Source organism: Typopeltis vanoorti, chromosome 12 (genome assembly GCF_054136105.1).
Source record: "Typopeltis vanoorti isolate ZY-2024b chromosome 12, IOZ_Tvanoo_1.0, whole genome shotgun sequence".
NCBI lineage: Eukaryota > Metazoa > Arthropoda > Arachnida > Uropygi > Thelyphonidae > Typopeltis > Typopeltis vanoorti.
This window is the reverse complement of record NC_143560.1, coordinates 115,867,655-115,893,691: the sequence shown is the minus strand read 5'-3', so window position 1 is coordinate 115,893,691 and position 26,037 is coordinate 115,867,655. Positions and strand designations below refer to the sequence as shown.

Here is a 26,037-nt window from a genome sequence, read left to right as displayed (position 1 = left end):
TTTCTTTCTTTTCCACAAGTACATCCACAAACGCTGATCCACTGATTTCCATCATCGTCCATTTTCCATTAAACCTGCTATAACACGAGCACCAGCTCCACCCCCCCACCCCGATGCTTTTACGGTCCACCTGCAAACCCACCTAACATGTTCTCCCCTTCTATTTTTCTTTGATCTTCGTCTCCTAGGACTACAGCATTCAGTTAGGAAAATATTAGTAGGTTCATTCTCTCCTATCCTCTACACACACACACGGCACTAATGTGCTGTAGCTTCTTAAACCTGTGGTGTAGGTGATACATATAACTGTTTTCGCCCTTTGTACGTATGCGCTCAGTTAATAAATTTGCTCTTGCCGGACGAATTTACCCATATTTGCTATTTATAGTTCCTAGAAAACTTTATCAAGTTATTTCTGGTTTGGTTTGGTTTAAATCGGAACACTGCTAATGGCATAACGATTCTAAATGATTTGAAAAAAAAAAAAAAAAAGGTAGGAATATCATTAAAAATGTGCAATGCACAAACTGTTCAAGTTTTCTGCTAAATGCACTTAATAAAATACGTTACTTCTCAAATTAACCTGGGCTGAGGAGTAACATATTTTACTGAAACTTGATATTTGGAGATGATATTTTTAAGATGAAGATTTTTTTTATTTTTCAATCGGAGACCAATTTAGCAAAATGGGAGAAAATGTTTCGAAATAATATGCTGCACTAGCTGTGCTCTTCCTCGATGATATTTATTAAAATATGTAGAATGTGGATATGTAACAAAATATGTAGAATATTCATATGTATTCTATATACGTAAAACATACTGTATACAGAATGCACATCAAATTTTTGCTGTGGTTCTGTTCTGACTGCAGTCAGATCATGTTTGTTGTTAAATTTGGTAAAACGATTCGACGAGTGTTCATATAATTTGCCCTAGCTGAATTTGATTAGTTTCAGTATTTGGGGTCTCTAAAATGTATCGACGCTTTTCGGTTTTGGTTAAGCGCTTTTGCTTAATTAGCAGAATTAAGCAAAAGAAAATTATCCCTAGTACATAGTCAAAAATTAGATCAGCGCTTTTCATAAACTGGGCTATTGACACCCTGTCAGATTTTTACAGACGTCTCACCGTTTGACGATCTTTGAATCCATCCATCTTAAAGGCCCACCTTTCCTAATTGGGTTGTGGGAGCAGCAGCTGCAAGAGGGACTTCCAATGGTCACGATCCTCCGCCACCAAGCTCAGGTATTCTGGTGGGACTCCCAAATGTGTCCATCCAAGGTTTTGGATATAATCTATCCAGCGAGTCCTTGGCCTTCCACGTGGCCTCCCACCCTCTGGCTTGACAAAAGGGGGCCTGTGGACGGAGCTTCTCTTGTGGTGGCATTCTGACCAGGTGCCCGTACCATCGCAACTGTGATCTCTCAACACGGAGAATTAGCTATTCAGTATTGAAGGTTCCGAATTGCAGAGCTTCTGACCCTACCGAGTCTTGTCAACCCAGCAACCCCTCGAAGGAACCTGATTTCAGCCGCTTGGATTCGTGTCAGCATTCTTTCGGTCATTCCCCAATTCTCATGACCATAGGTGAGGATAGGAACATAGATTGTATTGAAGACAGCCAGCTTTGCCTTCTGGCGTAACTCCCGCTTCAATGCTACCGAACGGCCAAGCTCCTGCAATATTGCGCTTGCTGAGCCAATTCGAGTATCTAGCTCTTCGTCCTACTTTCCATCACTCGTGAATATGGACCCAAGGTATTTAAACTATTCCACTTGCCTCAGTGAGACTCCACTCACATGTGGAGTGCATTGGGATGGTTGTCTTGAGACCACAAATGTTTCTATTTTGGCCACACTGATCTTCATCCTGGCTTCTGCACAAACAGCTACAAACCTATCCAGGGTCCGCTGGAGGTGATTTGTGGCGGAACTCGGTCATCTGCAAAAAGCAGACGTCCAAAGCTACATCTTCCAATTCTGACACACTCACTGCGCCCTCGGCTGTGCCTATCAATCCAGTCCATAAATATTATGAAAAGGAGGGGTGACAGAACACACTCTTGGTGGACACTGTGAAAGGTTCAGACTTTGTGCTGTTTACCCTGACACAAAACTCCCGGCATTCATACAGGGACTTGATGGCCAGCTAATAGTTGCCCATCCACTCCATACCCCTGTACTATTTGCCAAAGATTATCCCTGTGAACCCGGTCATATGAATTCTCAAAGTCCACAAAACATGTGTGGACATTCTTGGCATATTTCCAATATTTCTTAAAGACTTGCCTTAAAGTGAAGATTGGGAATATGCCAAGAATGTCCACTTGGCATATTCTTTAAGTGTGGCTTTCGTCCTTCTACCAGGACGAAAGCCACATTGTTCTTCTTGGAACTTTGACTCAACTATGCTCCTGCACCTTCTTTCTAAGCACCTAGCATATACTTTCAAAGGCAGGTTGAGCAGAGAGAGAGAGAGAGAGAGAGAGAGATGCCATGACAGGTGTTGCAATCTCTCTGGTCTTCCTTCTTGAAGACTGATATTATGCCTGTCTGCCACTGCTTTGGTGCTCGCCCAGATATCCAAGCAGCCTGACACACTCAAGTCAGCCAGAGAATGCCGTCTCGATTTAAGTCTTTTAGCATTTCGGGCCGAATTTCATCATCACCAGCAGCCCTGCCCGATTTTAGAGATTTTATTGCTAAATGGACCTCTTCTGCTGTGAAACTAGTCATCTCCCCGATCGTGCACAGGGACACACGTGTATCCCTGTGCACGATTTCCTCCCTCGAAGGTGGCGGATGGTCAGCCAGAATACCTTGCTTGTATTTGCATAGGATGGGTCTAATCTTTCTCCAAAGGATTCCCAAGCCCTCAGCAGCAGCTTTTCGCGCCTCAGTGTACCGGAAATGCATCTCAGGTGACCTGACCCTAAGCCATGTTAGGTAGGCTTCCTTTTTTGCCCGGACAGCTTCTTTTTGGACCTCTTGGTTCAACCAAGGTGCCCCTTCTCATTGCCCGTCGCCACGCCGAGCCGCTTTTTGCCACAGCATGAGAGTGCTGAGGCAGCGGCAGCTGTTCTGAACAGCTCCCACTCCTCCTCAACATCTGCAGTATTTCTGGGAATCTCTTTGAACCTGGAGATGCTATCTGTAAATTTCTTCCACACAGCCTCATTTTCCAATGCCTCCCATTTCATGCGGTATAGCTGCTTAGGTCTACCAGCGTTAATGGTAGCATTTGGTTCCTGCAGCCGTAGAATGCAGACAACAAACTGGTTGTCAGTTGACAGTTCTGCTCCTCTCCTCACACGAACATCCACTACTGGGGAAAATAGCTCTGCTGAGACTATAAAGAAGTTTTCAACCCAATTTGCGTTAAGGTCAGGGTCTCCGTTCCTCCCAACCACACCCCCCCCTCCATGTCTGGTCATCTGTTCCAACATGTGCATTGAAGTCACCCATTAGCAGGACTGATTCCATGTCTGCCACCCTGTCAAAAGCAGCATCCACTTCCTCTAGGAAGGCAGAGTATTCTGACTCCAGATTAGGTGCATAAGCTTGCACCACAGCCAACTTGTAGTTTTTCATCTAGAGCCTTAACACACATACCCGTCCCCCCAATGGGATCCACTCAGCAACACAGTCTGACAGCCGTGGGCGTGTGAGTATCCTCACACCTGCCTGAGCAGACATTGTCGGGCTCACACCAGAGTAGTAGTAGAGCTTCCACCCCTCATCCAGGTCGACAGTTCCTGAGCCTCTTCTCTTGGTCAAAGAAAGCCCGACTAAATCTAGTTGGTATTGCTTGGCTTACTTGACCAGTTTCTTTTCCTTCCCTATCAGAGAAAAGATGTTTGAGTTGCCCAAAGCCATAGTCTGATGTCGTTGTCGTTGCCATTTCTGTCCTTTTTCAGAACCATTTCTTTGCGCTGTTCCTAAATACCTCCCAAAACAGGTAGCGGGCCCATTGATGGAGTTTCCTCTAGTAGAGTGCTGAGGAATGGTATCTAAGGGAAACTGTAACATATTTTTTGAACTGGTCCCTCTGCCTAAAACCCGAACGCGTCCTTTGGTAACCCGAGCAACGGACGATGCGGTATGACCATTATATGATGACCTGACTATGTTCCAGTGTTTGGTAGTGCCCTATTAGCACTACCGCCTCGGTTCGGGGCTGCTCAGGTTTCTCCTCATTGCAGCTAACTTACATATCACAAGCCGTTCCGCTATCCACCACCTACAGACCCTTTGAATATTGAATGTTGTAAAATTTTCACAAACGTCGTGATATTTTTCACTTAAAACCAATCGAAACTTCAATTCTTGAACAGTTTCAAATAGTACTTATTTGCAACATTGAATAATCGGCTAACTTGATGTATATGAATTTTAGGACATTTGATGGCATTTTTTACTTCGCTATAATTGGATTGTTTTGATTGGTAAAATTCATCATACGGTACTCAATTGGGAAGTTATTTATTTCGTATGGGGTTCCTCCCCCGTCCTTTAGGACGGGTTGCGCCCTTCAAATTAGGGATTAAGTATATATTTTATGACTACAGATTAGTGAGTGTGTTCGCGGGGTTGGTTTTTCCTGTTCTGAGGCCCGAAAAATCCTCTGCCGCCGTATGAGACTGGCTAACTCACCGTTCGTCGAAAGAGACCAGATAAAGGTTCCTCACGTCATGGACGGGAGTCGAACCCAGGTCTTTCCGACCAGAGGGCTTCGTCTATACCGACTGCGCTACGGAGGCTCTGGAGAGTGGTTAAGTATCGTATATGAATATTCCATTTCGAAAGGGTTACATGAGGAACTTTAAAGCAAGAAATTATGATCCACTAAGGAGTAATACTATTGGATCCTATGATATTGGATCCTATGATTGGATAGGAAGTATATCGCAGTGCATGGGAAGTATTTAGAAATTACTTCAATAATGCAATATCGGAATATATCCCTAGAGTCCGAAGAATCAACAGGATGAGAGTGAAACGAATGGGCAATCCTATTAAGCAAGAGGTTTTTATGTATTAGGCCAAAAAAAAAAAAGTTACAACTATTGTACGGAAAGCTAAGTGAGTATGAAAAGAACTGGCTTTGCAAGCTTAAGACAACATAACAATATATATATATATATATCTTTATGTTGCAAGTGAAAGGAAGAATTAATGTGAAAGAATAACTCTAGTCAGTGCGGAAGGTGTGCGGTGGCAGGTGCAAATAAGATTGTTCAACTAATGAGTGTCATTTTACTAAAAAATATCAACCTGATGTATGCAACTTTAATTCCAAAGCTACCTCATCAGTGGAGGAAGAAATTCAGGAGTATGAGGAGAAGGAGGTACTGGAGCTGTTGCATAAATTCAATATGAATTCGGCAGTACAGGCTGATGGGACATTAGCAAGGATGCTAAAAGAGTGTTCAGATGAACTGGTTGTATAATTTGAGCCTCAGGACATGGAAGATTCTACAGGAGTGGAACGAATGTATGACGATCCTATTGCATAAGGGTGATGCAAAGGCTGATGTGTCTAATTGTCGACCTATCGGGTATCTCTGGAGTGGTGGTGAAGGTTTTGGAAAAGTTGGTAATAGATCGCATACAGAAATGGGTTGACAGAGAATCTATACTAAGTTTGCTAAGGGAAGGTTATGTGTAAGTAATTTCCTCACCTTTTATAATAATGTCACGGTTGAGTTAGACAAGGGGAATGGTTACACCATGATACTTTTAGACTGCCAAAGCTGTTGACAGGATTCAGCATGGAACACTCTTCCGTAAGTTGGAGGATATGGATTGGATTATAAATTATTAGTTTGGATGAGAGGATAACTGATATCAAAAAATGGCGTATGGAGGTGTGAGTCTACAAGATTTAAATAAGGTGACCATTATTGTGCTCCAGGGATCACTGCTTGGTTCATTTTTATGCAGTCATTACATATTATAATGATATTGAGAAGTATTAGCAAGTGACATATAGATATTTGCTGATGATGCAAAGATAGGCGGGGTAATCAAGAAGGCAACCGACATGCAGAATGACGTGAAGCTCAGGGCCGTATAGCAATGATCGTGAATACAACTCAGAGGATAATTTGAAATGCTGAAACGCACATTGTCATGTAAGAATAATGAAGAAAATTTGTCTCTTTACAAGGCTTTGATATGACCTAATCTGATCTATTGTGCTGAGATCCGGTCTGCTGGTTTCCGAAGTGATGCAGATACGGTAGAGAGGGTGCAAAGTAGAGGCTTAAAGATGCTATCGGGTCTGCGGAATGTAGATTATGAGAAGTGATTGAGAATTTGTGGACTGTAGGTACTAGAAGACAGGAGAAGAGGGGTGATATGACAGATGGACAAACTGTTGAAAGGGTTATACAGAATACCAGTAGATGGAATTTTTCATTTTATGGAGGGTGGTGAGAGGACGAGAGCTTCTATGAAAGTTGAGAATGAATGAACTCAAGAAAGAGGTGAGAGCTAGATTTTTGTCTGATAGAGCGGTACGTGAGTGGAATGCTTCGCCTTGGGAGGTGATGAGTGCAGTTATTGCGAATGAATTCAAGAGAGGGTATGATGTGGTGTGAATGATATGCGGCCTGTCTCGATCAGTTCCTAACTCCCTGGAGGTTTCTTGTAATAATAATAATAATAATAATAATAATTTTGAACTAGTATTTGCTTAATGGTGTTCAGCATGCAATATATTAGTGTCCTAGGTTTCATCAAATTTTACTCAGCGTGAGAGATTAATCTTTTAATTCTGATCTTTTATTTGAATGTTTTATAATTTTATGATTTTATGTGGGGAGGGAGGTAGGATTACCGCCGACTGGGGACATTCTCACAAAGGTTAGCATGGAGGGCAAGATCCTCCTTTACTTAATAGGATGAAGAATACTCTCGAATCAAGAATATTTTCGATTCAAGAATACTTGAAAACTATAAGTCAGTATATGGGTATTCTTGGATAGTTTAGGATCGGTGTCTCTCTTTTTCGTTTTATATCGAACAGTGTGGAGCTAGATTTGTTATCAACATTGATATAAAATACATCATAAGCATGATGTTTTACTAACAACAGCAAGGTAGCAGTACTCCAAAAATATCAAGTGAAAAAGAAACAGAGACAACAGTTTCAACACATCGCTCTAAACTATATTACTTGCATATTGTTCGTGGTTTACATATATTTCTCCTTGAAATTACAGTGCAAAAAATAAATTCAGACTTCTCACATGACCTATTTAAGTAAAATAACCGCACAAACGTTGCAAACTGGTGGCGTAATAGCTTTTAAAATATTACTAAATATTCGCGATAGGGGCAGACCGAAAATGTCTCTCACTCTCCAAGTACAAATTGTGCATGTTACCTTGGTAGCATTTAAATGGCTTCTTCCATGACCATACGGCTAAGAACAATGCCTTCAATATTTTAATTCTCTGAAAAAGTTATTCTTCTTCGCTGAATGTTGGACTTTTTATTATTATTATTATTATTATTATTATTATAAAAACCTCCACGTAGTCAAAGACTCATCGTGGGAGGTCCACTGTTATACACACAGTTTATCATACTGTGCCTTAAATATATTCACTGTCTCTGCACACACCACACTCTCGGGCAAAGCATTCCAATCACTCACCACTCTTCATGCAAAAACCCTGCTCCTCACTCCCTTGCTTACACCCTTCTATACAGCTTCCAGGAATGACCTCTTGTTCTCCTGCTATCCTCACCCATTCTGTGCAAAACCTCCCCGACGTTAATCTGGTAATAACCACTCAACAGCTTATGTGTCTCAATCATATCCCCCCTCCTCCTTCTATCCACCAATTTCTGCAAATTGCATTTTGTCAATCTGTCTTCATACTCTACATTCCAGAGACCAGAAACCAACTTAGTCAATCGCCTCTTAACTTTTTCCAACGCAATTTCATCTTTTTGAAAACCAGGTGACCAGATCTGTGCACAGTAATCCATATGTGGCCTGATCAAAGCCTTATACAAAGGAACCATAACATCCTTACTTCTACAAGTCAATGTCCTCCGCATCATTCCCATTATCTGCTGTGTTGTCTTCACTATTTTAGTAACATGTCCCCGAAATTTTAGGTCCTTGTCTACAATCACTCCCAGATCTTTCATTTCCTCTACCTCTTCCAAGTTATTCGCACCGATTGTGTACTTTACATCCCATCTCTGCTTCCCAAATTTCAAAACCTTACACTTTGAGACATTGAATTGACATCCCCACTTATTTACCCATTCAGACAGTGTATTCAAGTCCTCTTGCAAAGCTACAGCATCCACACTACTCCTGATAGCTCTGCCCAACTTTGCATCATCTGCAAACAACTGCACATCACCATTCAGAACTCTCCAGATATCATTTACATACAAATTAAACAGCAATGGACCCAAAACAGACCCTTGAGGTACACCACTAGTAACTTTCCTCTTTTGGGATATCGCTCCTCCATAGACAACTCGCTGATACCTATCAGACAACCAATCTTCAATCCAGTGAACCAATCTACTGTTCAGCCCCATCTTCCAATTTAATTACCAGCTTGTCATGTGGCAATTTATCAAACGCCTTTGCAAAATCTAAATATACCACTGTATATGCAATACCCTTATCCAACGCATTTGTCACTTTATTATAAAAAGTAAGCAGGTTGCTAAAGCATGATTTTTCCTTTAGTAAATCCATGCTGGCCACCAAAGAGTATTTTTCTGTTGTCAACCCAATTCTGAACTTTATTCCTAACTAACTTCTCTAATACCTTGACCACAACTCCAGACACACAGACTGGTCTATAATTCAAAGCCTTACTCTTATCACCTCCCTTATGAATTGGAACAATTTTACCTTCTTTCCACTCTTTTGGAACTTGACCCAGTGAGAGACTCATGTTGAAAAGATATACAAAAGCTGTTGTTAACTCTCTGGCACATTCCCTCAAGACACGTGGTGAAATAGCATCAAGTCCCACAGCCTTATTTACATCAAGTCTATTCAATTCCTCATACACCTCCTGTTCACTTACTAACAGTTCCTCCTCCTCCTCTTCTCCCACTACTTTCAAGTTCTGCATGATGTCACATTCGCAAGAGTGAAATACCTTTAGAAATTGCTCATTAAATATCTCAACTATATCCTCCGCAGCGGTTATCATTCCTCCGTTTTCACCAATCAATCCCATTCTACCATAATCATTCTTTCTTCTACTGGCGACATATCGAAAAAACTCCTTAGGATTTTTTTTGGCCGCTTTAGCTAACTGCTGCTCATACTGCATTTTTGCTACCCTTATCAAGCTAGTCACCTTCCTCGCCTGCTCTTTGTACTTCTCATGCAACTGGTTGTTATATATACTCATTTTGTGTTTCTTCCATAATACCTTCTTCTTCCATATCGCATACCTTATCTCTTGATTCATCCATTTTACACCCACTCTGTTTACCCTCTTGACCCTCGGAATACACTCTGATATTGCCTCCACCAAATAGTTCTTGAGTATGGCCCAAGCAGCATTGATATCCTTTCCATCCAGTTCTTCTTTCCAATTTATTATCGCAAGCTGTTTCCTGAGCTTTTCGTAATTACCAGTCTTATAATTCCGCTTTCTAACAGACGTCCTCGAATGACTGGTCACCCTGCACGTGATCACCTCGTGGTCACTCTCACCAACTGGTGGAAGATTTGACACCTCATTTATAATAACACCATCTGATGAGATGATCAAATCCAATACTCTTGATCCTCGTGTACCCTCCGTTACGTACTGCCTAAGGTAATTATCTTTCAAAAACTCCAAAAAATTCATTTTCTTTACCCCCAGATGCAGTCTCTTGCTTCCAATCTATATCACCATAATTAAAGTCGCCCATAATGATAACTCGTTTCTTGCTAGCTAGGCCGATTTGCCTATACATTTCCTTCTCATTACCTTCCATATTACCAGGTCTATAGCAACACCCAACTAAATATTTCCTCCTGTTAACTTCTACCTCACACCATACGGCCTCAAAACCGTGACCACTATTTGCACCTTGCAATTCCACCTTAGATGGGCACAACTCATCTGCTACCATTAACAGTACTCCTCCTCCCTTTCTTCCCTGTCTATCTTCACGAAAAATATCATATCCGTTCATCTCTATTCCTGTCAGGATGTCATCGTCATCTAACCATGTCTCACTTATACCAACAATTTTGGGGCGAACAGACTCGAGCAAAGCAACAATTTCGTTCCCCTTATTTCGAATACTTCTAGCATTAGTGAATAAACATAATAAATCATTACTGCTTCTACAAGTCCTAAGAACATCACTCCTGCGATGTAACTCTTCAATACCTTCTCCTGTCACTTCCTCTATATTACCACCAATTCTACAACTTTCTTCACACCTAAACTCTTTCCACCCATCCCAGGCCATCTCAATTTGTATTTGTCCGCTTACACATTCACTTCTAAATTCAACACCTGCATGTTTCATAAAGTTTCTCCCCCTCCACCCTGACTCCCCCCGTTTCCCTGTTCGTGTTGTACCTCCACTCTCTCATTTACTTCATTCATAATACTCACTTCCCCATTTGCAACTGAACAAATACCTCTCCCTGCCTTACTTTTTTGCTCTTTCATATCACTTCCCACCACCTCAGATATATTCATTACAGTCATTACTTCTCCTGCCAGTAACAATCTCTCCAGCAGACTCACACCAAAACCATTTAAATGCAGCCCATCTTCTTTATACAATTCCATCCGTCCCTCAAATTCCTCCCACACATTCACAAAATATACTCCTTTCTCCTCACATAACTGCGCTAACATATCATTCATAATCTTTGCCCGCCTCCTCAATTCATCACTATCATACCTTGGCAACACACTGACTACCTTTCCTACCACACTGTTATCTTTTACTCTCCTTAATAATCTCCTTATATCCAATTTTGCATTTTCCTTGTTCCCATCCAAATCATTTGTTCCTACTACAACCACCAACTCTTGTGCTCTCTTACTCCTCATGTCCAACGCTTCAATCACTCTCTCCATTCTACCACCAGGAAAACAAACCTTGTGCATCTTCTCATTCACCGCACCTCTAATAATGGAATCTCCATAGAGAACCACTCTTGAATCATTCGATATATCTTTCGCATGCCCATCTTTCCTTCTGTTCTTATTCGTTCTTCCATGTATGTCTCTAATTCTTTTCATCTCATTTCTCATGCAGTTCATATCTTGCTTCATCATCATCAACTCTGCTTTCATGTCCACATCCAATATATATTCCTGTCTGTCATTTTCATGTAGTTTCATATTATGTCTTTGGATATTTTTGGTCGCGCAGCATCTACAGCAATCCTCACAATGATGTTCTGGCGAGGATATCCAACGATAATTAACTGACCCATTTTCCTTCTCTTGAGCAACATTCTGATCCTGTAATGGAAGCTGCTGATCATGTATTTTAGGAATGTTTGGCATAACAGCAGTAGGCCTGGATGTATCCCAAGACATCATCATCATCATGGATCTGCTGTCTTGATGTGAAGAACTGGCACAAGGTGAAATTGCAGCTCCAGGTAATAAGAGTGAGACACCAGGTTCGATATCTTTTATCATACTTTGTGCAACTTGAAGAGAAGTAGATAATTGAGGTGATACAGAACAAGGAACTAATATTTGATTATCTGTACTTAGCCCTGATTCTATGTTATTTGAGTGAGTTTCAATTAACTCAACAGTATTAAGAATAGGGATCGTATTCATTACTGGGATTGACAATGAATATTGGAGCAAACTGTCAAAAGATGCCAACGCCTGTGATTCCTCAATTTCTATTATTGTATCTTCACTTTGTTGTGATCCTTTTACCAACACTGAACTCCGGATAGATGGAAATGAGTTCTGAGTTGGACTAGGATATATATTTGAATTAGAAACAGAAATCTCATTTAATGGATAATCAGTTCCTGACAGTTCTAATCCTTCACTTGTGAACGACTTTATTGACCTGTTGGTATCTTCTGGTGTGTCTAATTCATTTACTTTTGATGATACATTGGCCTTCATGCCATTACTGTTAGAACCACGAAGATATCTACTTCGAGGTCTTCCTCTTTTCTTCTTAATTACTGGTGGCAATTCTGTGCTGCGTTTTTTCTGTTGCACCTCAGCAAGTAACAAGGCCTGGTTACTTGAGTCATGTTCACTCTTCTCCTGAATATCAATACTGGAAGTATCCATCTGTGCAACTTCTGTACAGATCTCAACATTCAAACTTTTAGCAGCACTAAGCAGCGTGGCAAGTTGGTCCTGCGAAATGATCACTTCACCCTTGTACATAAAATCTATTATCATTTTTAAATCCGTGTATTTTATATCTTTGAGAATAACAACTGGATGTTTACAAAAGTTTTCAAGAAATATGTCATGAAAGAAAGAACTGCAGGCAGACAACACTATTTTGTGTGCTTTAAGTCTCTTACCTTCACATACTAAAGTCACATCTACAAAAGTTTCAGTAAACAGTAACTCATTAAAAGTAGTTAGTACATTGACATGGTGATTATTCCTTCTTAAACAGATCTGCTGAGCCTCCATCTTCATAATCTAGTAACAATTTTTTTTTCTTTTTTAAGATAACCAATAACAAGTTGTAAAAATGAAACTAGCACCTAAATTGTTATATCTTTACCAGCAATACAATGGTTCATACACGTGTAAATTAGGCCTAACTCGACCCGTACACGAAACTCCAATCAGTGAAAAATGACACTGGATTACTGACTTTACTCACCACATTAATGACCTCATTTATTCTAGGATGTCTGATTACACATATGCCATCAATATAATTGAACTTCTGCACAAACTAATAATGTAAACACGAGAACTGAAAATTATTCCGACATTAACTAACACGCCGCCACCTGGATGCGCTAGTGATTAAATTTCATATCATGCGAAACAAGATGATGTAATCTGATATCTATTTGACTTATTTCTTGATGAAATTAAGATCACTGCTATAATTCTGTTTGTTATCACAAATCGCCACAACCAGCTAGATAGGAATAAAAATTTTCACTGAGAATCCTTTTTAGCAGTCTTTAGAGAGGACTTCTCAAATGGTGACCTGTGGACGATTTCGGGTACGTACGGCTTTTTTTTTTTTTTTTGAACTGGCCCGCCAGTGTAACCATTGATGCAAGTTTAATACGAAAGTTTTCAAAGAAGTTACTTAATTACCAACTGAGAAAAGCCGAGTTGTAGTAATTACTGATAATACCAACAAAGCGTAGCATTTTTGTCACGATGAAAGTCGCTTTTTCAGAGCTGATATCCTCGTGGTTGTCAGGGTATTTTTTTATAATTCAATATAAATTGCACGACCAACTATTTTTCTATTAAAAAAATGGAAAATGGCAGCTGCTTTCAAAAATAATAGTTAAAAATAATTTATTACATAATAAATGTAATAAAATGAATTGTGCCTTTTTTGATATATCAAAAAAGCACAATTTGATATATCAAATTGTGACACGCTGTGTTCTAGTAAGTCGTGGCCAGGTTTGCGTGAACAGTATTATAATGGTTTTATTTACGGTTTTATGTAAGGGGTGCAATTTAGTTACGTACTCTACTGCTTTTATTGTTTTTGTATGTATATTTTTATCGGAAAGTGTCAATTTTAATGCAATTTATATTTTATCGATTTGTAATTTTTATTTTAAAGTGTTACTGATATATATATATATGTGTGTGTGTGTGTGTGTGTGTGTGTGTGTTAAAGATACCAAGCAATTTTATAAGCTAGGTTTTAATCCTTTTTTCCCAAGTAAACAAACAGACAAGTAAGTCAAGTTTAGGCCTGCACGTAGTGCAAGTCTGAGGCAACTGGTGGTAAAGGCGGAGTAAGCCCCAATCACTTTCCTTAGTATTTTCCTCTAATGCAAAGCACATCCCCTTGCGAAGATGTATGATGCTATGCATTAAAAGCAAGGGCCAATATTAAGGAATGTGTGTGTGTGTGTGTGTGTGTGTGTGTGTGTGTGTGTGTGTGTGTGTGTGTGTGTGTGTGTGTGTGTGTGTGTGTGTGTGTGTGTGTGTGTAGAAAGTTTTTTAACTTGGGTATACTATGTTAAAGATACCAAGCGGTTTTATAAGCTAGGTTTTAATCCTTTTTCCCAAGTAAGTAAAAAAGGCAAGTAAGTCAAGTTTGCGCCTGAACGTAGTTCAAGTCTGAGGCAACTCGTGGTAAAGGTGGAGTAAGGAGGTGTGCTCTGCATTAGGGAGAAATACTAAGGAAAGTGATCGGATCTTACTCCACCTTTACCACGAGTTGCCTCAGACTTGAACTACGTTCAGGCGCAAACTTGATTTACTTGCCTGTTTGCTTACTTGGGAAAAAGGATTAAAACCTAGCTTATAAAATTGCTTGGCATCTTTAATATATATCCAGCACTAAAAAGGACTGGCAACCGCCTCGATATTGACTTTCGCCTGGACGAGTTTATTCTGGCTGATCCCCTTCTATCTCGGTATAAAATCAGATAACAATGGAACGAAAAGTGTGCCGATATTTGTAAGCACTGTAAAATCAGAGTTTGCTAGAACTTTGATTTTCTTCTCCACGGCCTGATTGGCCGAGTGGTTAGCGTATCCGCTCTCCAGCCAAAAGGCTGCGGATTCAAATCCCACCATGGGCATAGATGTTTGTGATTGTCTGTAGAAATACTGGTGATGGTGATCAGCGGTAGACGGCGTTGGTGTAGTTGCGGTCAGTTGGTGAATTGAGGTGGAGATAGAGCAAGAGCCCTGCTTCGATGAGCCTTTGGACTCCCTGGAGGTGTCAAATAATAATAATATACCGCTCTTCACATAGGATATGTTTTTCTTTTCCAAGAAAGACATATTCTATGTGAATTCTATCCTGGAAGAAGGAGGAATAAACAGCGCTTAGTTGGTGAAAATTCTGTTTTCGTCAGTGAGTAGATTTTTTTTCGCATTTACCATATATTTTAAAACGTTCATTAAAAAAAAAAAAGTAGTTATGGTTTCTCCACATCAAGCAAAGGAAACTGTAGTAGGACCACCTTCCAGAAATTTGACATTGTTGTTCTGAGCACTTTAGATAGCACCCGCCAGATTTTCTGCACTAGTGGACAGTAATAGAAGAGATATCCATGCATTCGATGCCATGGCATACCTTGTAGTAGCAGTTGCACAGTGTAGGGCGATATTACGATTCCACCAGTTTCACCGGGAGTTGGTTGTAGGTAACCCTCCAAACTTAGATCCCAACTGTTTTGGATGTTTGTGAAGAGCACCACTTTGTGTCCAAGTCCGAAGTTTCGTATCCGAAAAGTTCAAATACTTTCTAGTATATTTGTTTTTGGGAGTTCACTGAAGCATCCTCACCCCATCTGTTAAGTTTTTTTGGTATGCTACATATGAAGCACTACCACTCCGGCACCACTTCTGCACACGGACCAGTGATCACCCCCCCCCCCCCCCAAAAAAAAAAAAACAGGAAATATCCTTTAAAAAAAGTGTCAAATTAATATGACTGATGTATGATTTTGAAGGCGGTGCTTGCCGTATAGTTCGACCCGTGTTAGTAAAGAAGCAGATTAATACGGACAGGGTAAATTTCTTTCTCTCCCCAGAGTGGGTGGAAGATACATAAATGCGGTGTTTTGCACGCCTCATGTTTTCTATTGCTCTACTCTATAAGAAATTAATTTTATATATAACTACCAAGTCAGGTATTTTAAATTTATACACTGCTGCTGAAAGTTGTTTAAGCTCCTATTAGCAGCTGACATTTTTTTCAGGCGATTTTAATTTTTTTCTTTTATTTTATTAGAGGAAATGTTTATTTTATTTTATTTTTTTTTTGCATTTATATCATTTATATTTTCCTAGTAATGTTTATTATTGCTTCATTTTTTTATATGTTATGTGTTTTGAATATGATAAATACTGATCGTCTTGTTAGCAGCAATCGCTAGAACGTAGTCTTTCTTCTCTTTCCACGCACCTCCGCCAGTTTCGAATGAAACAGCTGTTTGGTCCAACGCTGCTAGATAGCCAGCCATTTCTCTTTGAACAGGTGTTTTTAAACACTTCTTCGAAGCGAACAGTTAGGCACGGAATGTTTTTTTTTTTTAATTAACTTTTTTTTTTTTTTTTGATCCACGAGATATGGAAGCAATAAATGAGAAAAATACGCAAATCATTTTGTCATATCCATATTGAACAAATTGTAATTATGATCTATAAATAGAGAAGCGACGCCTGTCAGTTATCATTTGGTATATTTTAAATACATTCGGAGTGGGATAGCGAGATTACCAGTTTGCGTAACGTTCTACCTAAGGGTTACAATATAGTTCTTTAATGCAAAGGGATCGCATTATTGTGAAAGATAAACTTTTGTTAAGCATTTTGCCTTTGGAGATCCACATCAGACAGCATGTCTAGTCACGCAAAGAATGTTCAATAAGAAAGAACTTCACAAAGTGAAATTCTTTGCCTCTTGGTTTCGTAAAATATTACTTCTTGCTCTCTTTACTGTTGTGAAGCAGCCAATCTCAACTGTTTCCCATGGAAAGAACTCCCACAATAATTGCCATATCGAAAATAAATTTCCACATCTACAGGCCAATAAAAGTTGGCATCGAAGAACCCAGTTCATTTTATTGTCAAGAAAATTTATATACGTAAGAAAGTGTTGTCAGCTATGCATAATCAGTTTGTATTATAAGAAAAAAAATGCATTTACTTTTTTGTATTTATTTATTTATTTTATTTTTAAACTATCAAATCAAATGTCACATTCAAAGTCAATATGGATGTTCTATTCAAGTAGAACACTAGGACTGGTTTGCGCGGTGTTTACTCCAGTATTACCAGACAAAATTCCATCGATATTTTTGGAGATACTTGGAATTTATCACGTTATTTCATGCGTCACTCGTATTTTTTTTAAAATAAATATATATTTATTATTCTACAATTCTTTTATTTATTTATTCCACGATTTCTCGTGGAACCCTTGAGATGGCCTGCGAAACATGGAAACTATTGTGAAGAAATTAACCAGGATTGGGTTGGTTACCTGCCTGCCGTTTTAGTAATATTAACACAACAGACTTCGCAAGACACGTTTTTTATTTCTGACCGACACATTTCTTTGAGATCTCTTTCTTATCTGGTTTCAGGTTCGAAAATAGTCCTAAGTGGGTTGGTGGCAAATCTACGAATGTCATAAAGAGGATGCGTTCCAAGAGAATATCAATTATCAACTACCGCAAACCCACACGCACATTTATCTTCTTTTTTTTTTTTTTTTCGAACCTTTCCTTATAACAAAACAAAGGTTTCACTTAAATGTCATTGTGACAGTTACTTGGGAAAAAGAATTACGTCACACCAAGTAGATAGCAACCGAGAGCCCTTCCTGTGATCTACGGTTCGTCTATTTGGGGGAAGAAGCTATCATGCTTCATGACGTCAGATTTCATTATTCTTGGAAGGGCGGCTAAAGGCGAGGAAAACTGGTTGATTCGCTACTACCGCAACACCTGACCTTGATATTCAAACAGGGGCTTCGTAAGTTGTTCGAATGCCGCCTTGACATGAATTGCTGAGAGAGAGGGGGATTTTCCTAAAACCTTTAGGCGACCAGAAATTAATCGAGGTGGCAGCTTATGTGTGAGGGTGTGGTGAGACATGAGTGCTCTGATCGTTTAAATGGAATCTCAGAAAATACAAGCATCGCTTCGACCAAAATGTAGACTTAGAGATACGCAATGTATTCCATGGCAAACGAACCGATTTAATTGCGTCACGCTTAAAATACAACGCCGTTGAAACAAGTGCTCACATCCGGTAAGTACGACTACTTATTCTTTGGTTTTCTTTCAAATAAACGTCCAAAATGGTGGGGAGTGAGAGTTTCTTTCAACATATTACCTGTCAAAGTGATGACCTCGATTGCGACGCAACTGCTTGCAACCCCTCTGACTAGCGAATTTCAGTGTTGCAGTGAATTAGTCCACAAGATGATTTACTGACATAATGAAATTAAGCCTAATCGTGTCTTGTTTACCTTACAGTAGTGTTATATCGAAGACCTTACACACAGTAGTCAATTTACTCATTACTAAGCATTTGACGTGTCTAAGGAACCGTGATTAAAAGTAATATTTATTTAAAGGAAAGTGGTTAACGAGGGAAGTAATTATGCCAAATTGGGGGGAAAAAAAACCTATTGTGTATTTTTCACTGTGCCATTTATGTATTAGAAATGTTTTCGTAATTGTTTTAAAATAAAATAATGAAATTAATGTACTTAAATTCTTAAACGTTTTTATACTCTTGTCTTGTTGACGGCTGCCTTATCGACGAAGTTTTTGGCTGTTTGTCAAGTTTTTTGCAATCAAAGTTCTGATTAGAGATAATTGTATGATGAATGGCAGCCACATTTTCCTTAAAATGACATATCCGAATGACTTTTGCAATTCGTATATCAACCGATTAAAAGGAAATTATAAACAATATATGAGATTTGATAAAGAACTAGCCAACGGAGTCGACTGACGTTCCACTTGACGGGAATCTTCCGCTGTGCTGTTTCTTGTGTCGGGATTCACGAATAGTCAGTCAGTTCTGGTTTAATTTTCACTCGGACATTTCTTACTGTTCCACAAAATATACTTTCTCTGCAGAATCAATTACCGTGTTAGACCTGCAATAATAAAGATTTGCCAAATTTCTTATTAGGGTTATTTGACTATTTTATTAATTCCGTTTTTCTCTCGAAAGTCACCTTCGACTGCACCTGCCTTTACCCCTCCCTTTTTCTCAAATTCCGGAAGACATTATGCATTTTATGGCATGTAACAACGAATATACAGAGAAGCGTTCTCCCCTCCGATTTAAATATCGAGAGTGAATAAGAGTTTTCAAGCAAGCGTAGAGGAATGTTGGTATAATTGCGTCTACCGTTCAGCTGTTTATTTCGAAAATACGATTTTGTTTTATAGTTAGTGTTCAGTTTAGTTTCTGCTTAATATCTGTATCGATTCGAGCGACAAAGAACATTCGGTTGATGAAGCTTGAAAGAAAATCGAAGACCCGACCCGCCCCCACATTTCCAGTAAGAATTAGCGTATTCCTTTCCGCAGCTCGTTTTCTGCTTCCTAAAAAAAATGGCTCAGAGCACTTTTTTTTCCAAGCTTCAAATCAAGAAGGCTCACTTTCAGAAGTTCGAATCCAGTCTAAGACTCGGACAACTTTTAGTCTTTTAAACTGAAAATCTATTCGCGGATCTTTATTGGTTAATATTTCTTTTCCTTAATATGGCATAACCGAATGATTTTCGCAATTGGTATACCAACTTGTTAAAAAGAAATGCATATAATATATATAAAAAAAAATGTATGAAATGGCAGGATTTTTCCTCCCGCAAAACAGACAACCTGACAGAACAGGCCATTAAGATATACTACACATACATAATCGACTTCGTTGTTTCAGCCTCAATTCAAAACAACAGTTCATTTTATTTTAATGTTTACTGGCAGCATTTCAGCTTCATTGAAAGCTTTCGGTTACGAAACCGCTTGTCTCTGACCGTACCTCTATCAATATTCCTCGTGGAGTCCTTCCGCCAGCATATTCTACTAATCTCCCCATTCAAAAATTATTCTGCTACCTCCTTAAAAACAACACTGCTATACAACTTCCAGGATTGGCTTTTAACTCCTCGCCACAAATCTACCTTGCGAAAAGAAGTCGTCAATGTGGTTTCGCTCATGCTTGTTGTGGGGGAGGGGAAAGAGAGAACATCATAGGATAGTGTTAGCCTGTGTAGCTCAGTGGATGTGGCGTTTGCCAACCACGGCGCTTGGCCGCACGAAGGAAGACTTGGTTTCGAGTCTAGTCGGCGACTAGAGGAAATTTTTCTAAGCCTTTTTTCGACCGGTTCCCGAGTTAGTCGATCTCTGGCACGGGCAAGCAAGTTTTTCCTCCCGGAAACTCGGGTTTTTCGTCCTGTAAACTCAAGAAAATCGACCGTAGAACCCACATTATTTCAGACATCAAATATATTGTGTTAGGGTTAGAGACCACGAGATGGCGGCACATTGGAGCCGTCTGTCTTCACTGAGTACCGCTTAATTAGTGATAGCTTTGGGCCATCTATCTCTGATTGGTACCAGTGGAGATTGAACTGCCCACTCAGTTTCCAAAAGTTAGATAGGGCTAAATGGCCTCGCCTACTCCCGTATACGGGAATAAAAAGGCGTTAGCTGATTTTTTTTTTTTTTATAGGATAGTGGTAATCCCAGAGATAGTAAGGCAAATTGATGTTAATTGGTGTTGTCAAAAAATAACTTTTCAGTAGTTTAAACAGAGGAAAATTAGGACTTAAGGGGAAGAAAAACTTCAGCACCTTTTGAGAGCACATCTGTTATGTTAAAGTAGGAAATTCATTCCTCCCCAGTGCTCTTGTAAATAGTGAGAGGTGTGCTACCGGCAGTAAAAAAGATCAAGGAGAGTTGGTCCCATTTCTTTGAGCCATTTGCTTATGTCATAATTAAATGACTATCTTCAAATCTTTCCTCCAGCTTACATTACATAGTCGATGTTTTAGTCCATTCACGAGAGGTCGGTTAATCAATCTATAGTACGTTAGTACCGTATATGGGTAGTGCGTTGGAAAGAGAAGCTTATATTTAAAAGCCTGTATATTTTTGTATTCCTTGGGGAAACACATCAGGGGAAGGCTTCTGAAATACAGCAGTAGCAGGGATAGAGGAGGAAAAGACACTGTTTGGATTTCAAGGTGTACTGCGAAGGGATGTTGTGCGGCAGCCACACGTGTTCCGACATATTTAGTACTGAGTGGGAGGAATTATTGATGCTATTTTATATGAACATTTGCTATGGAAATGTTTATAGAATACACAAATTGCAGAAACCAAACGCCTGTGCGAAAGTGGGAGGAGTGAGTTCGTAAGAAATGGGTTAGTAATCAGATTGTCCTCCTTTTATTGAGTCGAGCATTTCGAGGCAGCTCTTTGGAGTCCTACTCCAAATGTGAGAATAGGATTCAGTACCGCTATAGCCGACGATTGCCCTCCTCTGCGGCGCAGTAGGAAATTCAATACAATACACAGTTTGAATGGAAGGACATGTGTTTTAGTTTCGGTCAGATACGAGAAAATCATGTTCTAGGCTGATCCCCCCCCCTTCCAATTGAAGTTGTTATCCGGTGTTAGATGGAGATTGAGGATTTTCCATTTGCGAAACATTATCTTGATAAGCAATACAATCCTCGTGGCCTTAGTTGTATTTGAATTAACGCTTAAAACATACCTGATGATAAAACTTTTGGTTACTCGCCCAGTCCTTCTAAGGATTAATAACTCTTCCTGCTCATATCCAAGCAAATCAGATCTTTGTGCAGTAGTTAGGTATGGTGTAGTAGCATTTCTATTTCACACAAGAAAAACCGCACCTCGCGTTATCTTACTTTATGATCATATGGAATCTTAAGGTAAGGTCAGATCTTTCAGGGTACATCACTACCCCACCTCGTCTCCGAAACACCAATCTCCGTTCCACTCAAGACAGATCTCACTTTTAATACTATAAATCGCAAATCCTCGCCAAATTGGGAATTTTTATTCTAATCACTGCAAGCCACTTTCTGCGTTTGCCTTCATTATTTTTGCAGTGTGCTCATTTCTCCTTCACCACATTATTTCTTGCTTCTTTCTTTCGAATCGCCTTTAGGAGGCGAAGAATTGAAGGACTTTTCAAGTAAAGAGATCTTGTACTGAGGTGAAGGACTTAACCTTTCGGAAACTTGGGAGGCGGATAGGAGATAAAATCCTCTCGTGCTTTGCGGGCTATTTTCATTTCACAAAACTAGCAGACGTTCCAAAATACACTCGATCAACAGGCGTAATCACACTAGTCTTACAGCTTTAATTTCTTTAGCTGTAATTCCATAACAACCACGTTTTACATGCTTTTTCCATGAAAGTGAATTAGCTTTTTTTTTTTTGCCTTTTTATAATATGGTTACCACCCACGAAAAGTAATTTGCAAACCTCTAGTACATTTGTACCGCAGGTGCGCTAAGGATTTTTTTGACTTTTATCTCTTTTTAATTAATTTTTTACGTAGTCCGGAAACCCTGTTTTAGAGACGAAACATGGAACTTTAAGTCACTTCAGGCCTCCACTGAATGAGGCGGTGGTCTCACACCAAGCGGCGAAATCGTCCACCTAAAGACAATCACAATCATCCATACCCACAGTGGGATTAGAACCACTGCCTGCTAGTTGGAGAGTGGACACGCTAGCTACTCGGCCAACCAAGCCAAACTGGTCTCGTAATGTGTGTGGTGGTGGTGGGGAGAAGTTAAACACAGCCTCAGTGGCTTGCGCGGTTGATTCCTCTTTTAGCGCATTCTCCACATAAAATGGCCTTTCGTTTCTTCGATGCCAGTCTCTCTAAATCATTTTTGATGGTCCATCACTAGAAATCAGAACCATCATTTTTGATGGTTCTGATTAATTTCTCTCCAGCTTTGTGTCAACTGCAGTTATGTCTTCATATTTAGTCATTCTTTTATTTATTCTTGGTTATTTATTTTTATTCTTTGCGGTGACGACCTATGCATCATTAATTTTGGAAGACTGGATTCTGTTTCGGAACAACAAGGTGCAGATCCTACCTCTCTAGTTTCGCTTGATTCCCAGTATTCTTTCACCACGTTTTTAACTCGCCTTAATGATTTGTTGGTATTTCCAGTTTTGCTTTACCGTTATATTTGTATACAAATTATGAAAAGAGACAAAGCAATAAGGAAATAAATATGCTAGCGATGAAAATGAGACAGCACAAAAATAGAGATTGTAATGCTTGTCACATCGATAATAATAATAATAAAAAAAAAAGCCCACACCTTTTAGTGATTCAGTTGAGTTATTATTCTTAGAAAATGGCTCATTCGTGTGTTGAGGATATTCGTCACATGTCAATATCGTAAACTTTCATTGTGGAGTTCTAAATAGCTGCCTATCATTGATTGTATTGGCTACAAAAAAATAAAATAAAGGTCACTGAGGATGACCTTCCGAAAACATTTCGAACATGTAAATGTTGCTATTAGGGATAGAAGCATTGCTTCATTATGAGTTGCAAGATCACCCCCGTTTATTTGGAGACCTTAGTGTGTCTTGAAAAATTTAAGGGTTTGTTTTCTAGAGCAGCATTTAATATATATATATATATATATATATACACACACACACGCACATCACGGGGGGGAATATAGAAAGTTGATAAACACTAGAACAAAAATCATATTAAAGCAACTGATATAACCGCAAGAAAGAAAGAATATATATTCAAACCCTTTAAAGTGACCATGAAGTGATCACTTGGGTGGTGTTCTGCCATATCAGAACTTTTGCGATAAAGGATTATGTGAAACTATAAGGCGGGTGATTATGACAAACTCAGGAGGCGAGTTGTAGAAATTTATGTCCATTACAGCGCTGATTTCCTGTCCATTCAATTCCTTATTCCATGAGGAATTGGATGGACAGCGCTTGGTCTCTACTCGGGAAGTATCTGGCAGAGGCAATAATTGAGTGTATTCGCAAGGTCTGACTATTAAATAAGGTATGTTAAAATGGATGACTGAAGAAGTGAAGCATACTGTCTGGAAGAAAAAGGCATTGTGGAGGTAATGAGATGAGTGGCAATCAGTTGCATGAAGAGGACAAAGAGCAAGCAAGGAAGGTGACTCGCTTGGTAAGGGTAGCAAAAGTGTGGTATGAACAGCAATTAGCAGATGCGGCTAAAAGAGATAATAGTTTTTTTTTCGATATGTGGCCAGTAGGAGGAAGAATGATTTAAAAAAAAATCAGGTAACTCCTTTTATTCCGTATAGGGAGTAGGCGAAGCCGTTTTTAACCGTATCTGACTTTTGGAGACAGTGGGCAGTTCAGTCTCCACTGGTACTCAATCAGTGATAGCTGGCCCAAGACTATTACTAATTAAGCGGCACACAGTGAAGAGAGACGGCTCAACAAGTGCCGCCATCTCGTGGTCCCTAACACATATATTTAATGTCTGAAATAATGTGGGTTCTACGGTTGACTTTTAGGACGAAAAACCCGAGTTTCCGGGAAACAAAAACCCGCTTGCCCGTGCCAGAGATCGACTAACTCGAGAACCGGTCGAAAAAAAGTCTTAGAAAAATTTCTTTTAGTCGCCAACTAGATTCGAAAGCAAGTCCTCCTTCGTGCAGTCAAGCTCCGCATCTACTGAGGTTATGGAAGGATAATGTTGGTCAATAATAATGGAAGAATGATAAATACTGAGGAGGATATAGTAGAAGTTTTAAATGAGCAGTTCATTAAAGTATTCCATCCTTTTGATTATAACATAATTCAGAACTTGAGCAGGAGATATGAGGAAATGAGTAAACTTGATGTCAACTAGGCCATGGGACTTGATGGTATATCACCGCATGCCTTGAGGGAATGTTCCAGAGAGTTAACACCTTTAATGTACATTTTTAACATGTTTCTTACATTAGCGAAGTTCCAAAGTTGTGGAAGGATGAAAAATTATTCCGCTTCATAAAGGGGGTGCTTAATTCTGTGCTTAATTCTTAATAGCAGAATTAAGCACAGAATGGGTTTGCTAAAGAAAGATCATGTTTTAGATATCTCTCCTTACTTATTATAACAAGATGACAAATACATTGGACAAAGGGGATGCGTATACAGTAGTGTATTTCGATTTTGCAAAGGCTTTCGATAAATTGCCACATGACCGACCACTACTTAAATCGGAACCAATGAGGTCGGATTGATTAGTTCGTTGGACTGGAGAGTGACTGTTCAATAGGTATCAGTAGGTTGTGTATGGGGGAGTGATATCCCCGAAGAGGAAAGTCACTAGTGGTGTGCCATGGAGGTATGTTTTAGGAAAATTGTTGTTTAATTTGTATGTAAATGACATTGGAAATTTACAGATTTGTTTGCAGACGATACAAAGTTGTGGGAGTTATGAGGAGTAGATCAGATGTTAGATTTGTAGGAGAACCTAAATATTGTCTGACTTGAGGACTATATAAGGATGTCAGTTTAATGTTGCAAAGTGTAAGGGGTTTTAAAATTTGGGATGCAAAGTATAAGATTGTTGGGGATATTTAAGAGGAGATGAAAGACCTGCGGGTGATGGTGGATAGGGACTTGAAATTTCGTAGACCAGTTTGTTAAAATTGTGAGGACAACAAAGCAGTTTATGGGAATGTGGAGAACACTGCACATAGAAATAACAATCTTATGATTCCATTGCACAAGGCTTTGATCAGGCTAGATATAGATCACTGTGCACAGATTTGGTCGCCTGAGATGCTGGAGAGTGTTCAGAGACGATTAAGTCGGTTTCTGGTCTTTAGAATGTGGAATATAAGGACGATTGATAGAATGCAAATCAGAGATTCTAGTAGATAGAGGGGAGATATGATCGAGACGTATAAGTTGGTAAGGATTACCAGATTTTACCAGAGGAAGAACGGGAGGCCATCCCTGGAAGCTGTATAAGGCGGGTATGAGCAAGGGTGAGAGCAGTGGATTTTTTGCATGGAGAGTGGTGAGTGATTGGAATGCATTGCCTGAGAGTGTGGCGAGTGCAGAGACAGTGAATCCATTCAAGTCGAGGTATGATGAGCTGTGCTTGTGAGAATGAGGCCTCCCGCGATGAGTCTTTTGACTCCATGGAGGTCTGTTGATAATAATATTATGGATCTGAAAAAAAAGAATTTTTTTGTGAACAAAGTTTTACATTATAGAATCTTATTTTTAAGACTGTATGAAATAATGTTTACAAAGAAAATCATCATCATACGTATCAAGGATTTAGACCTAGTATGGCCTGTTCCGGTCTTAGAA

The 26,037-nt window shown here is 39.5% G+C and overlaps 1 protein-coding gene across 1 annotated transcript in view; it reads left to right on the top strand.

Annotated features, from left to right (window-relative positions):
- Window positions 1–17,709: 17,709 nt before the first annotated feature.
- The window catches only part of LOC150101157 (immunomodulatory peroxidase-like), a 70,379-nt gene continuing 62,051 nt past the window's right edge, over window positions 17,710–26,037 (top strand). Inside the window, exon 1 of the mRNA XM_090401221.1 lies at window positions 17,710–17,938. The gene's annotated coding sequence lies outside the window, so the exon portion shown is untranslated. The remainder of the gene's footprint in view (window positions 17,939–26,037) is intronic.